This window comes from Gobius niger, assembly GCF_951799975.1.
Source record: "Gobius niger genome assembly, chromosome: 6".
Classification (NCBI taxonomy): Eukaryota; Metazoa; Chordata; class Actinopteri; order Gobiiformes; family Gobiidae; genus Gobius; species Gobius niger.
Window position 1 is genome coordinate 5,032,827 of NC_136857.1, and position 15,924 is coordinate 5,048,750.

At 42.3% G+C, this 15,924-nt stretch overlaps 1 protein-coding gene across 1 annotated transcript in view; it reads left to right on the forward strand.

Moving 5' to 3' along the window:
* The first annotated feature begins 7,209 nt into the window (after positions 1-7,209).
* Positions 7,210-15,924, forward strand: part of LOC306964689 (nuclear receptor coactivator 3-like) — a 127,430-nt gene continuing 118,715 nt past the window's right edge. Inside the window, exon 1 of the mRNA XM_079558790.1 lies at positions 7,210-7,479. The gene's annotated coding sequence lies outside the window, so the exon portion shown is untranslated. The remainder of the gene's footprint in view (positions 7,480-15,924) is intronic.

Consider the following 15,924-nt stretch of genomic DNA (forward strand, 5'->3'; position numbering starts at 1 on the left):
GATTTGAGATGATGTAGTGGCATTTCATGAGAGTTCTGGTCACTGTCTTGGCCTGTTCCAGAATCCATCACTTCAGTCCAGAAGTTCCTTAAACGACGGATTTAATAATGATGCCTTAAACTTGTATTGCGCTTTACAAGCCTGCATTACCAAGTTTCTCAAAGCGCCAAAACTGTCGTCATTCTTCGATCACTCCATACTCGGTGGTGGTAAGCCACAGCTGCCCTGGGGTAGACTGAAGGAAGCGAGGCAACCAGTCTGGTCTCCCATCCAAATACCGACCAGGCCCTTCCCTGCTTAGCTTCCGAGGTCTGACGGGATTGGGCAGAGCAAAGGCGAGAGACATTATGAGATATGTTCTTACCTTAGCTTTGACGAGTTCTTTAGGACCTGTCTGATCTTCACCCGTGCCTTCAGTCACGTAAACACAGTGCAGACGCCGTTAGCATTTAGCCTCTCCTCTCTCCTCTATAGCTCCAAAACAAGTCAAGATAGAAGCAGCAAAGTGAAGATTACTGCGCGGATTTCGAACAACTCCTGGTATTATTACACCTTACAATATAGTCCCCCCTTTTATCCGCTTAGAAAATCCACATTGTTTAATTTTGTGTAATTATACTTTGTAGTGTAACACTTCATGTAACCATATTTAAATAGGGAAAACGTGGAAGAGCTTGGTAGCTTCTATCTTGACCTGTTTTGGAGCGATAGAGGAGAGAGGGAGAGGCTAAATGCTAACGCCGTCTGCGCTGTGTTTACGTGACTGAAGGCACGGGGGAAGATCAGACAGGTCCTAAAGAACTCGTCAAAGCTAAGGTAAGAACATATCTCAGTATGGAAAAACGGTGGCCTGTTCCTTTAAGCACTGCTTATCTCCAGGCAAACTTCTTCAAATAGTGATTTTACAAATAACATATTATGATGATTTACAATTGTAAATTGTAAACAACAACATGATGTACATGTTGTTTATGTTTACATCTTTTGTTTCAAAAGATCTGTAGTCTGTTCATCACTGTTCACATGGTGTCTCCTGTCCCACTCCATCCACAATCTGAGGACTGGACGGTCTGTGATCTTGGCCCGTCTGCTGAGGGATCCTTCGGCCCTGGGTCTCTATAGCCTGTCCGTCCATGGGAGTGGATCTCTCCTTCTGTGGTTCTCCCCAAGGTTTCTCTTTTCTCCTGCCGGGTTTTTGAGTTTTTCCTTGCCGTGCTGGAGAGTCTAAGGACGGGGGACGCCCACGCCGCTCGTCGCTACCTCCTATTGGACATTATATTTGCCTGGATTCACCTGAACTTTTAATTGTCATATTTATTGCTCTGTTTTATTGCCTTAATGTTCGGTGCAGCTGTGAGGCCACTTCTGTTGTGATATTGGGCTGTACAAAACCATTAGACTTAAACTTGTTTCAGAGGAGCACTGAGGGCGGCCAGCCAGGTTTCCTCCGGGTGCTACACTTTCCTCGACCTCACTGTGGCGGCGTGGCTCAGTCGCAGCAGCTCAGGACTAACACCTGAACACAATATCGTGGTACGTTTGTACAATGACAAATAAACCACTTACTTTTAGTTCTTGAACTGATTATCAGAAAATCAGAAATCAGTCCCACACTTTGGGTTGCCAGATCATTTTATTTTCCTTTCATTTTGTTTTTATTTCAAGCAAGAAGTGAGAGCAAAACGAGCAAAAAAATGATACAGAGGAGCAGGTGTACAGCTACATTCAGAATTAACTTGAACTACGCTACGCAATACTATATACTACACAACACAGAAATAAAAAAAATGATTTGAAATGATGAATGAACCCCACCCCATCCTACGTCTAATGCAGTAAAGTTGAAAATATTCCAGTTCAGTGACTGTCTTTCAGGTGAGGAACTGCAAACCCACATATGCTGTAATTAACTAACGGTAAAGGCAACCCAACTTATTATTTTAAACCAGTCGGAGCACATGACTCACACCCCACCTTTAAAACAGCAGACCTTCCCAAATACGACTTTGTGTCAACTTTTCATTCAGCCATGACTTTCTAACTCTGCTATGACTGTAGGAAATAGGCTCCATGAATCATGCCTCACTGCCGGCCTTAAACTAAACTTAAGCTAACTATTTATCAAATAGTAAAAGCTGCAAAGTTAATGTCATCTGCGAGCAACAAAACACCCAGACTCCATGAGCTCCTCTTATGTAGAAAACTTATAAACCTATAGTTTACCGGCAATTCTTGAATTTGTTCAGAAGTTCACATACCGTAAATTCTCTAATACTGGCCTGCATTCCATTAGCGGCCGGGTCTCTGACAGAGGCCGGGTTCGCGGCTGGCGGAGGCAAATTAAAGCTGGTCTCTAAAACAGGCCGGGGCTTTTATTAGAAACTATAGCAGTAGAAATATTCCCCATGTTAGGAATTTGTCTCATACTGGTGTAAATGAAAACTCACGTGCAGGAAGTAACAAACAGGAACCCGGGCCGAGGGGGACGCTGTGGAGGAGCTGATCCGAGCGTAACTTTGACACAGATTCAGCCACTTTTCAAACCTCCTGTGACTATGTTTGGAAACAGGGCAAACAACAAATGTTGTGTGACCCTCCAGGGTTTTAATAAAGTCTCCATCGCGTCTTCAAAGCACGTCCAGCTGCTCCGTGTGCAGGTCAGTCTCACGCCTCAAAATAACTCCTCCCATCAGCGCGAGCGTCTCGTCTTCTCTCGGGTCAGTCTCATGATCGATCACAAACACAAACGCTCCGTCTAAACTCGCCTTTTACAAAAGATAACAACAAATAATCCGGTCCGCGGTAAAAACGAAACAGAAACCTGCAGTGACATTGATGTCAAAGCTCCGCTAACAGCAACGAAACACTTCCTGTTGTCCCGACAAATCAAAAGGCGTCAATGTTCCAGCCGCTGGGAGAGGGTTTGAAATGTTAATTAATAAATGAACCTAATATTTTAGGTGCAAATGGACACAAATCTCGTTTTTCTTCGTTTTCCTGGTCGTCCGTTTTGCTCAAATATAAATAAAGGCCTGTCTCTAATTGTGGCCTGGTTCCAATAAAGGCCTGGTTCGAGATGCCCTTGAGTAAATAAAGGCCCCGGCCTATATTAGAGCATTTACGGTACTTCAAAACAGAAACAATTTAATCGAAAGTCACCTTATTTTTCCCTCTCCAATCGTAAGGCCTGCGTCTTATTTCATTCTAGTCACCGACACAGAGCCACAGCCTGAGTCTGCATGTGCCTGCCCCTCTCTCCGTGAACTCTCCTGTCTGCCTGTATCACCATGGAGACGGATTTGGTGTGATCCTCTCCTCCTGCATCTCCTTTGCTGTGACACTGTAGAGGTCGTAGAAGCCCCAGGATCAGTATCCTTTATTTAACATACACATAATATATAGCATAAGGAGAAGATAAGGAACCAGGGCAGATGCACAATAAACCTAAGCCAGTCTAAATATGATAATCAAGGATAAACTAAGGTGACAAGGGGCGTGAAAGGGAACAGAACGAGTAAACCAGGACTTCAGTTCGGTTTATTTCGGTTTGGTCATTTACAAATGATTCAAAACATTCAAAACTACAAGTCAAGCAATGAACACAATAGATGAGCAGGTGCAGGCAGAGGGTAAAGCTTATTGTGCCTGCCCTTCACTTTTAAATCATAAATGCAGCACGTTAATGGTAATAACCATCCGTTCGCTGAATTAACTCAGGTGGACCATTGTCCGCTCCAGAAGCATATTTAATTAATTTTCATTCTGTCAAATATTTTTCCATTATTATTCTCTCTCTAAATATTTTTGAACTGAAAAAGAGACATAGCTTGTTTTAACTCATTGCAGTAGCTATTCCATAATTTAACTCCTTTGCTTGATAAACAGTGTTTTCTTAAAGGTATAGCGGAGGATGTTCTATTTCCGGGTGGATCATCAAGACGATTGGTCCTAATTGTCAATCATTCAGGTGATATGCCTACGTAAGGCCGTCGTGCGCGTTCGCCCCTTGTTAATTTCTGCGCATGCGCACTTTCAAGCCTATGTGAGCTACGCTGTTAGCCATTCATTGCTGCTCGCAGAACGCACCGAGTCGTTTGAAAATGGCAGAGGGTCGCAAGAGAAAAAGTGTATGAGAAGAAGAGAAAGGCTTCAGAAGAGAGAAACAAGACCAGAGTGTTTTTGGGAGATTCTTTCTCCTCGGAGAGGGCGGTTCTTTCCTAAAATTCGGGAAAATCCTCCTGTATACCTTTAATGTAGAATGTACTTGCGGTTGATTAAATATATATGTTCCTCTGAGATTATAGTTACTTTCTCGCTGGGTAAACAATATTTGCAAGCATTTAGGGATTTTATTTTGTTTAACTTGGTAACTGAACTTTGCCGTGTACAAATCGACTAAGTCATAGGATTTTTGATTGGATAAACAGTGAATGTCTTGGTGAATTGTAAGGTGCATAATTAATTAATTAATTAATCTGATAATCTTCTTTTGTAATAGGAAAATTGGAAATTTTGAAAATCTCTATGCCATACGTTAGGTACGGTGTGACAAGAGAACCATAAAGTAAATGTAATGCTTTTTTGTTCAAAATATATTGCAAATTATACAAAATTGCAATAGTTTTGGATACTTTCTTTTGCGTGTTTAAAATATGTGGCTTCCAAGAAATTTTATATGATATAATCTTTCTATTTCATTTTCATTAATGTTGATCTTGATCTCATCATTTATCTCCTTATTACTAAATACCATAAGTCAAAATAAACTTCAACTAAATCAACACTGGACTAACACAAGGCTTTTAAGTGGACTAAACAAGGTCTTAACCCGGATAAAATAAGGTCTTAACAAACCTAGGTCTAAATCAGGACTAAACCAAGTCTCATCCAGGTCTAAGTAAAGCATTAACCAGGACAAAGCCGTGGCCATGATCAGGTCTACAGCAGTAAAGGCTGAAACCAAGTGTCCAGATCGGTCTCTTCCTAACAGGTTGAACACATATGGTCCTCATCCATAAGAAATCGGTGCCCCCGAGGAGCCAATCGTGATCGAGATATCCGGTTTCTGTAAAAAAGCTGCAGGATATGGCATTTCAGAACGGGTCATGACAACAACAGACGTGCTTTGGTGCACAAACAAGGCTGGACAACGATGAACTGACCTGCAATCATGTGTAACTGCTGCACATGGCTAAGAAAAGGTGATTTAAATAGATATCATGAATCAAGTGTGGTAAGATTTTGTTTTATAATAGAGTGCATTCCTTACCCCCCATCTTAACCGAGTGTCTATGCCAGTGTAACGCCTCATTTGAAAGCTAAGACTGATCTTTTTCCTTGCCTTGTTTCCGTGTTGTTGTCACTTTTTCGGTGCATTTCCGTGGCTTTTTTTGGGTATGTTTTTGTGTTGCCCTTTCGTCTCGTTTTGTGTCATTATGTATTTTTTTTTTTCATGTTTGTGTCACTATTTTGTTTCCCCTTTGTTGATTTTTTTGTTCCTCATTCATGGCTTTTTTTGTCTTGTTTTTGTCGCCACTTTGATGTCCTTTTTTTTTTAAGGTAAAGCCAAACTGGAGAATATTTGCTCGGTTCAGGTGGGAGTTAAGAGGTTAAACCTAAATAGTATATTTAATCAATAAAAAATAGTTCATCACCAATTTTTTCACATTTTCTTTTTCTCTTTATTTATTTTCCCCGCTAAATATCTTCACATTCTCTCAAAAACATTCCCCAATTTTTACCCCAATCTGCCCCAAATTTTTACATTATTTCCTACATTTTTTCCAATGTTTCCCAAACATACCCCAGTAAATTTACTTCTACATATACATGTTTGAAAACTAGGCCTTTCAGATGTTATTGTTGATGATTTTTCTTCTTTTAAATTTGTTTTATTTATTATTATTATCTTTCAATCTGTCTATATAGTGTTGTTGCCATAGCTGTGATGTATCTATTTTAACCCCTTAACTCCCACCTGAACCGAGCACATTTTCTCCAGTTTGGCTTTAGCCCAGTCCAAAAGCTTCTGGAAAAAAAGCTGTGAAAATAGCAACAAAACTGAGACGAAAACAATGATGGAAATGTGACAAAAAAGAGATGAAAAATTGATGAAAAAGTGGCAAAAATGTCACAAAAAATTGACAAAAATTGACAAAAAATTGACAAAAAAATTGACAAAAAAATGACAAAAATGTGACAAAAAAATGACAAAAATTGACGAAAAAATGACAAAAATGTGACAAAAATGTGACAAAAATGTGACAAAAAAATGACAAAAATGTGACAATAAAATGACAAAAATGTGACAAAAAAATGACAAAAATGTGACAATAAAATGACAAAAATGTTACTAAAATGAGTTGAACACCCAACAAGAAAATGATGGGAAAAAAAATCTGATGACGTGAGGAAAAAGATCCTCTCGGTTCAGGTGGGAGTTAAGAGGTTAAATTCAGTTTTCTGTGTTTTGTCTGTTTTGAGACGTGTGGCATGGGGGGTGTGGGGCGAACAGGGTGGAGGGAACGGCTGAAAAAGGGTGAAAAAAAAGCAAAAACATGTTGTGTGTGTAGACCATATGACTTGCAACATAAATATTTCTTCCTGACATGAGCACAAAAAACAATAAAAAGAACAATAAAATAAAAAATAGTTTATATTAGCAATACAATAGGCCTATGAATATACATTCTTATTCATATTCTAGCACTAACACATCAAACTTCATAATATGCCCTAAATGACAGTAAAGCTCTGTAAAATGTGACACGAACACATGTAATGCGTTGTGTAATTGGATATAATTACACCCTTGTTAGCAGAACAAAAGAACACAGCCTAATCGCATTCAAATATGCCTGGGGTCGTCTGTATTTTGGAGTGCGGAGATGTGACGCAAAAATGTACAGTCAGCAGCAGGAGCAGCAGCAGCAGCAACAGCAGGAGCCCTCCCCGTCATTTTCAGACGAGGGTAAGACCTTCGCGACCTAATTTGATCCCAACTTAAAGCTGACTGTCTGCTTCCCCGCCATTCCCCCCCAAAAATTAACTCCAACTCTGCCTCTTTAAATGTACAGCACCGCTACAGTGGCGTGAAAAAACGCGCAAACACGCGCTGTGGCATCGCCGCGGTCGCTCCGTCCGCGGACCAGACAGAGCTGCTACCTCCCCCCTGCACCTTCTCCTGCCGTGTGCTGCTGCCTGCCTGCCTGCCTGCCTGCTGCTGCCGCTGGCGTGCGGACGCGAGGAGCCTGACTTGTAGTCCACTTCCCGGTTGGCAACGCGAGTCCGGAAACGCAGCGCTCCCTCGCAGCGAACTCGCCTACCCAGACGCACTCGCGGCGGCACTCAACTTACAGAACTGGCTTCTTGGATTTCGGCAGTGTTTCCCATTTAAACAAACAGTGCCGAAGATGGCGGAGAGTTAATGGTGTAAAAAAAGAAGAAATTATCGACCCGGCGCCGGGAGACTTCCACGAGGTAAGCGCAGCGTCTCCGCGCACTTGCTATGCCATGCGCTTTGGAGAAACCAGCGGACTTGGCGTTTTTTTTCTTCTTCTTCTTCTTCTCCCCTCTTCGCTTCACCTTTCAGCAGAGGACGGAAATGTTGTGGGTGAATGACTGTGGGTTCCCAGCGCCTCTGCTCGCACGCACAATATTTGGCATCGATACGAAAGGGCACAGCGCGCGGTCAATTACGAGGTGACAGCCTAATCTGTGCGCCCTCGCCCTTTTAGCGACGAAGGGCACGTTAGCTTTCCACACACAGCTCCGCGTATTACGATGAACTTACTTGCGTGTTACGTGCAGACAGCAGAGGCAGGCGAATTGTTGGAAGTCTCTCTCCACTAAGTTTGTGTAGCACGCGCACCCACCTCGCTCGCACGCGTGAATTTGATTTTTTTATTTTATTTACATTTAGCGACCGTGCGTAAAAGTGTGCAGGGGAGCGGACAGCTGAGGCTTCCGATGTCGCAACATATGGGCATAATTGGGACTATAGTGCGGGAAGCATGCGAGGAAAAGGGAGCGCGTAACAGTGGCACAACATGGGGTGTTCCGTGGCACATACTGTACGCGCGGGGTGGTGTTTTTTTCTGCTCCGTTCCGCTGGGTTTTCGGCGCATCAAACCCGCGGTGCGGAAAAGACTGGCAGACTGGCGGGGGCTGTCTGTCTGTCATGCCGAGCTTAAAGCGCCCCTAACCTCCTGGTTCGCAGCGCGCGTGCACGCACTCATCACCACGTGCGAAACGAGTAAATAAGACATTAAGCGGTGTTTTTTTTGTCTGCGAGATGGATTGCGCTTTTCGTTGTCCTTTCTCGTTTCGTACCTGCCAGCTGCTTCACCCTCTATTATGTGTCTCACTGTACATCTGCAGGGGGCAGCAGCGTGGCCCCGTGTCCGTTCAGTAACCCCTGAAGATATGATAATGTGGGATTCTGCGTGCAGAGCCGTTGCGCGTTTTTGCTCTGGAATACTTGGCATGGCGTCGAAAACTTGGCAAAAAATGTCAAATAGACGTGAGCAAGGAAGCAAAGGAATTCCACTCTGCTTGTAATGTTCTGTTTTACTCTGTGCGAAGATTCGCTTGACAGTGCACTTTACTGTACAGTGTCAGGAGGCATGAAAAGGGCTGCTCTACATGAGGAAAAAAGTCTGTTTTCAATATTCCAACAATCATTTGAACACAGTTTGTTCCATTAAAGCAATTTGCGATTTTTTTCCACTAAATTGTTTAGGGCTGAAACGACGAATCGATTATTGAAATAGTCGACAACTGTTTTAGTCATCGATTAATCGTTTTCTGGTTCACACAGACTCAAATAGAGCAAAAAATGACATGAAAATGTAGTATTTTTGATGAAAACCTACTTTGTTTTTCATAGTTAAGGGTCTGTGGTGTTTTGTACATTGTAGATTTCATAAATATCCGTCTGTGTCTCGTCCAATCAGAAGCAGAATTAGCGCCAAGAGCCTCCGACAAACATTCACTTTAAGTTTCCTCCATCAACACGTCCTGAAGCGGCGCCACTTTAGCGTTATGTGAGAAATGAAATTTAAAAATCCAACTTTCCTACACCATTCACAGCCAAGCGATTAATCGATTAAATAATAAAAATATTCGATAGATTAATCGATGACAAAATAATCGCTAGTTGCAGCCCTAAAATGGTTTGAAAATAAGACAAAAAACACGACCAAAATGAGGATTAAATGGAACAAAATTGGGAAAATCATGACTAAAACTGATCTCTTGCGCATTTTAAGTGTTTTTTTTGCCTAAATGTGTGCTTTTCCCACACTGTGCTGTGGCTAAGTTTACGATTCAGATTCTGTGTCACCAAATAACAATATTCTGGCGATACATTGTGCAGTTTTCCATAATGTAAAAGGCTCTATTTCCACATTTACCGTCTGATATTATGTTTTGTGTGAAGGACATTACAGTCGTGCCCTTTGCAATTTACTTCTACTGAAAATGCAATTTGATTCCGGCTCATTATTCCGTGCTTCCCAAAACCCCGAGCCGGATATCTGCTGTTGCGAGCGGCGGTCAAACCCTCCAGTGTGGGCAAACTGAAGTTGAGGAGAAGTGGCGCAGACAGCTGTTAGGTCAGTTCGGATGCTGGCTCCCGCTGAGGGGTTGGTTCTTATTAGCAATTAGTGAGCACATAATTATTATTTCGGAGCCTTTTGTGCCTTTGTAGTGGAGGTTTTTTCAGCCTGACAGGAGAAGGCATGTCTGTGCGCTGGTGAATCATTTGGAGATGTGTTTAAATTTAGCTCGGCTTGCAGCTTTGTCTCCAGCTGTCTGTCGCCTGTGCGAAGGGGTGTGGCGGCAAGAAGCCCAGTGTCTACTTCCCGCTCTCCTGGCAGATTTACAGTCAACTCCGTGGCCCGAGTCCTCGGCACACGTGCGCCCTATGCATCCCTATATGCGCCGACGTGAAGAGGACTCATCATGCTTCCCAGTGGCTTATGCTTACAGTACTTTTGCACATTTCATGCGTGTCTAACAGTATGGATATGGAAAACAATTTTATTCTCGTTTGGGCATTGATTTCCTCTGAGAATGATTGATTATGCCCTCTGCTGGTAATTCTAGTGAGGCAAACAATTTGAAATATTCTCAACATGATCCTAACAGATAAATGTTTCGTAGTGAAAGCATCCAAAGGAACAGGCCACCGTTTTTTCCATACTGAGATATGTTCTTACCTGAGCTTAGACGAGTTGATGCGCACCTGTCTGGTCTTTGTGCGTGCGCTCAGTCAAAGACCAAAGATGTTGTTAGCGTTTAGCCTCTCCTCCTCTCCTCTATGGGGCCAAACGGGGGTGAAGTTAGATAGCCTGGCATCCAGACTAATCTCCGATGTTTGTTAATGAATAAACAGGAGACTAGTCTGGCGACCCTGTAGTAGAAAAGCTACTGCTGGAGGCGGGACTAATGTGGGACGACCGAAGCGCAGCAGCCAATGAGAACATAGCGGATGTGACGACAGAAACAGCGACAAGAAAGTTGTCGTCATTCGGACATTAACAATGGCGCTCCTGCCACACGGAGTTCAGTAAATGACTTCTGTCGTTTAAGTCAGAAAAGCTTAAGAATACAAGCATACCGGAGCATTACGTGAAGTGGTCGCTTGTGTTTTTACAAAACAAAGGCGCAACAACGTGACGCCCGTTCAGGGAGCTGCTCTGATTGGTCGGTGGGCTCCATATCGCTGCGTCACTTCCGTTGAAAGCGCGCAATGGAGTGTTGCCAGACCCTCTTCTGTAAAGAAGCGGAGTCTGGTTGGCGAGACTAGAAGTTAGAAGAGACCAAGCTCTTCCAGGTATAGTTACACAAAATCAAACATGTTGTTAGCCTCATAGCATAATGGCTTCAATCATATTTCACTGTTTTTGGAAAACAAAACAAAAAAACACATTGGTATTCTATTATTGATATTGTAGCAATACAATATGACATAGGCAATTATGCTATGTGGCTAACGATGTCGATTTTCTAAGTGGATATAAAGGAGTACTATATTGTAAGGCGTTATAACACCTTAGGAGCACTTAGACGTCCGTGCAGTAAAATCTTCACTCCTTAAAGAGGGGGTATTATGCTTTTTTCAGTCACATAGCACCAGTCTATATCACACTACAATGATGACCAAACCTTCTGTTGGTCTGTAAATGCAGTAAATTAGAATAACTGCCTTGTATAAAATTGCTCTCTCAAAATGGCTGTAGTGAATGTCTTGAAATAGGTGGGGGCGTTCCTAGGAGGACTCAGGCAAACCTATCCCTAAAATGGCCGCCATCAGAGTTATTACAGATTACTCAAAAATACGTGAATGTGCCAAGGCAACACTTCAGGCATGTTTTTAATGAGGGAATGACATAATAACATGATGTAAAGCTTGAAAAAGTCAATTTTACATAATACCTTTAAGAATTCTGAAGATAGGCTATTACTGTGCAGACGTCGAAGTGCCCCTAAGGTGTTATTACGCCATACAATATAGTACCCCTTTTTATCCACTTAGAAAGTTTCATTTTGTGTAACTTTACTTGGATCGTGTAACTGCTCATGTAACTGTATTTAAATGAAAGAGGGAAAGAGTTTGGTCGCTTCTAACTTCAGAGAGGAGAGGAGGAGAGGAGGCTAAATGCTAAAAACATCTTCGGTCTTTGTGCGTGACTGAGGGCACCCGTAAAGACCAGACAGGTCCGCATCAACTCATCTAAGCTCAGGTAAGAACATATCTCAGTATGGAAAAACGGTGGCCTGTTCCTTTAAGCATCAGCGAGAGTCCACTGAAAGAGTACGGACTTCTAAACCTGGAGAAGCGCTTCTTGGTTTCAGCTGCTTACATAGAGAACTGAAACCAAGTGTTTTTCATAGCCGACAAGCGCATAGGAGACGACCATATGGGACGACCCAGTATTTGTAGTGTGTTTGACTCCAACATGACATTTTTGCGGCTCTCCAAGCTCCTCCTCTACTGTCGGCCGGTGCCATGGCAACCAAGAGCACGCAGTGACGCACTCACGCAGAAGCCGAGAGAGAGAAGCAGAGTCTTGAGTCTTCGTGAGATCATGATGGAGACGCCACAGATGAAAGAGAAATGAGCTTTTAACAACTGATGCTTCTCTTTGCCGTGTTGTCGTTAGCGCCATGCTAAGGGAACGCGACTTGTCGGGAGTTCATCCAAAGCCCGAGCCTTTCCTCGCAAAGATGAGCTACTCAAGCAATAGAGAAGCTTCATTTTATTGCCCCTGCCCCTTAAGTCTCCCCACAGTCATGTTTATGCTGGTGTAGCTGAGCGTAGCATTTGCTGTGAGCTCCATCCTCCTGTCAAAATCAGCTGTTGTGCACATGCAGTTATATCGTGTCTACAGCGGTATCACAATTTGCACCAGTGTCCAAATATTACACCGGCGTAATCATGTGCAATATGATACAGCCCTGGTCATAATTAGCAAGTTATTAGGCAGACAGTATCCCTTGCAAATAACTAAATATCTTGTTTCCATTTGGATATTGAACATACTCTGAAATCCATGTTATTCTTGTTTAGATGACCAGTCCATTTTCCAGCCTTCTCTTAAAAGAATAAGCCACCGTTTTTACATACTGAAATATGTTCTTACCTAACCTTAGCCGAGTTAATATATACCCGTCTGGTCTTTGTCCGTGCGCTCTGTCACGCAAACGGAGCACATACGCAGCCTCTCCCACATGTCATATAGCTCCAAAAAAGCTCACGATAGAAGCTACCGAGCTCTTCCACGTGTTCCCTATTTAAATAAAGTTACGTGAAGTGTTTTCAAGCGAAGTATATTTACACAGAAATATAAACATGTCGATTTTATAAGCAGATAAAAAGGGGGACTATATTGTGAGGCGTAATGATACGAGGAGCACAACGTCCGCGCAGTAGCTCCTAAAGGTTATTGACGGAAGTGAGCGGGGGGAAGTCTTTAGGAGTTACTTCGCGTGAAAACACTTCACGTAACTTTATTTAAATAGGGAACACGTGGAAGAGCTTGGTAGCTTCTATCGTGAGCTTTTTTGGAGCCATATGACATGTGGGAGAGGCTGCGTATGTGCTCCGTTTGCCTGGCAGAGCGCACGGACAAAGACCAGACGGGGATATATTAACTCAGCTAAGGTTAGGTAAGAACATATCTCAGTATGTAAAAACGGTGGCCTATTCCTTTAAGTTTTAATGCTTCTCAACTTGTTAAAAATGTTCAATAAAAACATAAATCGCGAATCGTAATTGCAAAACGTAACGCTTGTCCCAAATTTTTTCTAATTCAGCATTTTCTTATCACCGTCCAGCTCTCATAAGGACACACGAACGAAACAAAGAAATCCCCATGTATGTTGTGTAGGTTCAAATCACATCATAGCCTTGTTAAAAGCACAAACAAAACAGTGGATTTTGCATAATGGCATCTGTAAGTCTGCGTTATTGGCTCCCGCGTGGGGTCCGTGCTGCACGAGCGCGGCGTCGAGGAGGAGCGGCTGACAGTGATGCATGGTGTTTGCTGAATGGCGAGAGGGGACGGAGGTTAGTCGGAGAGGCGGCTGGTGGCGGGGTCAGTGGCTTGGGGGGCAGGGCTCCAGTCATCGCGATGGATCTCATACACATACTAATGCGGCCTGGGAAACGCAGAACCTTGAGCCATGTATTTCAATTTACATTCACTTGCACAGTCTTTGTGTGCCTTCTCCTGCGTTTGGCAGTGGGCGATATGGCACAAATAAGAATGTATTTGGTGTTTTTTTTTACCTATTGTTGCTAATTTGCTGATGTGATTCTCGAACAGACAAGAAGCTCTCCAATGCGGTGCCGTTTAACATCAAAAAGTTGTATTTTTTATTCCACTTAAGTACAAGCTTCTCTCCAAACCCTGAGCTGTTACTGTCGCAGGATTGGTAGTGTTTAGCTTTTGTCTCAGATGCCATTCCTTAACTGAACCTGCTGCATTTATCCAAGCTTGGGACTGGTGCAAAGATTCCAGGCTGTGATTGTCTATTAATGACATGCAGATTTTGCGGCTTAACTATAGATACAGACAGCATCGTGTCATAGAAGGGGGCGTGGCCTCGAATTTTTCACTCTTTTTATCCATTTTCTGGCGATGTATACATTTATTTAGGGCTGTGCAATTAATCGAAATTCGATTACGATTTCGATTACAACAGTAAACGATTACAAAATTTGAATAATCGCAAAAAATCAATTATAATTATTTTTTTTTCAATTTTTTCAAATCTTTTATTTTCAATTTTTTTTTGTTGCAAAGCAGACTTGCGTTATTTCACGGCGCTGGGATTATTTTCCCTTCGCTTTTCACGTGCCACGGCTCATGCTTTTGTCTGACATAAAAACAAACGGCGCTGTGTGATGATGTCATCAGGCCGCGCTGCTCAGTTTACTTGCGCAGGTGTGAGGGCTGGCCAGCAGGGGGCAGGTGTGAAACAGGGACCTCTCCTTAATCAAGGTGTACTTGAAATCATTTGTACTTTTATGACTGTCCAGAAAACATAAAGTGTAGTGTAGTGTTTTGATTAATAAATAAATAAAATAAAGATAGACTTTTTTTTAAAGGCAGCAAATAATCGTTTGAATAATCGTGATTTCAATTATGACAAAAATAATCGTGATTATTATTTTTTCAATAATCGAGCAGCCCTATATTCATTATCACATAATAATAAAGTCAACTCTAATTCGATTTTATTCTAAATCGAATAAACACAATCTGCTGTGTTTATTAACAGCAGATTGTTCAGTAGAAGCGACTAGCACTAGCTATTGTTAGCTTTAGCACGATGCTAACATGTTCGCATTCTCCATTATTTATGTATTTATGGGCTGTTGAACCACTTTGCTCCTCTCCATGTCTTTGCATCTTTATTTAGTAGAAAACTATATATATATATATATATATATATATATATATATATATATATATATATATATATATATATATGTCGTAATTCATCATTTGTTAAAGTCGTGAATAATTAGATTCCATTTACATTTTTCTCTAAATTGTTTCCCCCCTTAACTGTTGTCAAACATGACCATATATGGGCGATTCCAGAGATGCCGTCCGTATCTATAAGGGGATGGTGGACCTTGTTATTGATATAAATGATCTGTTATATATATTTGAAAAACACAATCATTGACCCAGGAATAATAACTCTTAATCTGAGAAAAGAACAGCTCTCAATATTAGGGCTTAATAAGTATCTATCGATCTAAAAACCACATCCAGGAGCATCAACGTTTGAGAGAAAACTGAAATCTGAACTGCTAAACTAATGCAAGAATCACATGCAAATCAGAGCATGTTTGTGGACGTCTGGAGTCCAGGGTGAGCGGGTTATTTGACGAGACTCTACGGAGACATTTCGTTTTATGCAAAGGCACCTTTAAACAACAGCTTTGCGGCCGTCGAAATCGCGATTAGCTGTGCCGCCGTAATGGACGCTCCAGATCCGTCGAATCCTACCGTGACAAACTTCCTACCTCTCAAAACACAAAGCTTTGTTTTTGCATCGCGTTGAATCAGGACGATTTCTCATAGCACATTCTTTGACTCTCTCTCGACCCGCCCCTGCCCGTGGTGTGCCTCGCTCTATCCCCCACGGGCTGCAGTGGAAGTGGCGAGCTCCGCTGTTGTCCTGTTGTTTTTCCGAGGGGCCCTTCGTTCATGTGTCACAATGTGTTAAAGAGAAATTAATCTTCTTGAACCTTATTGATCTCGCAGAGTGGAGGAGGGGTACGTTTTTTTGTCCTGATCATCTTCTATAGGCTAGGGGTGCTCAACCTTTTTCGGGCTCGCAAGCTCCTCTCAAATTCAGTGGAGCCCGTGTAGATCTGTATTTCACCGCGTAATATTTCTG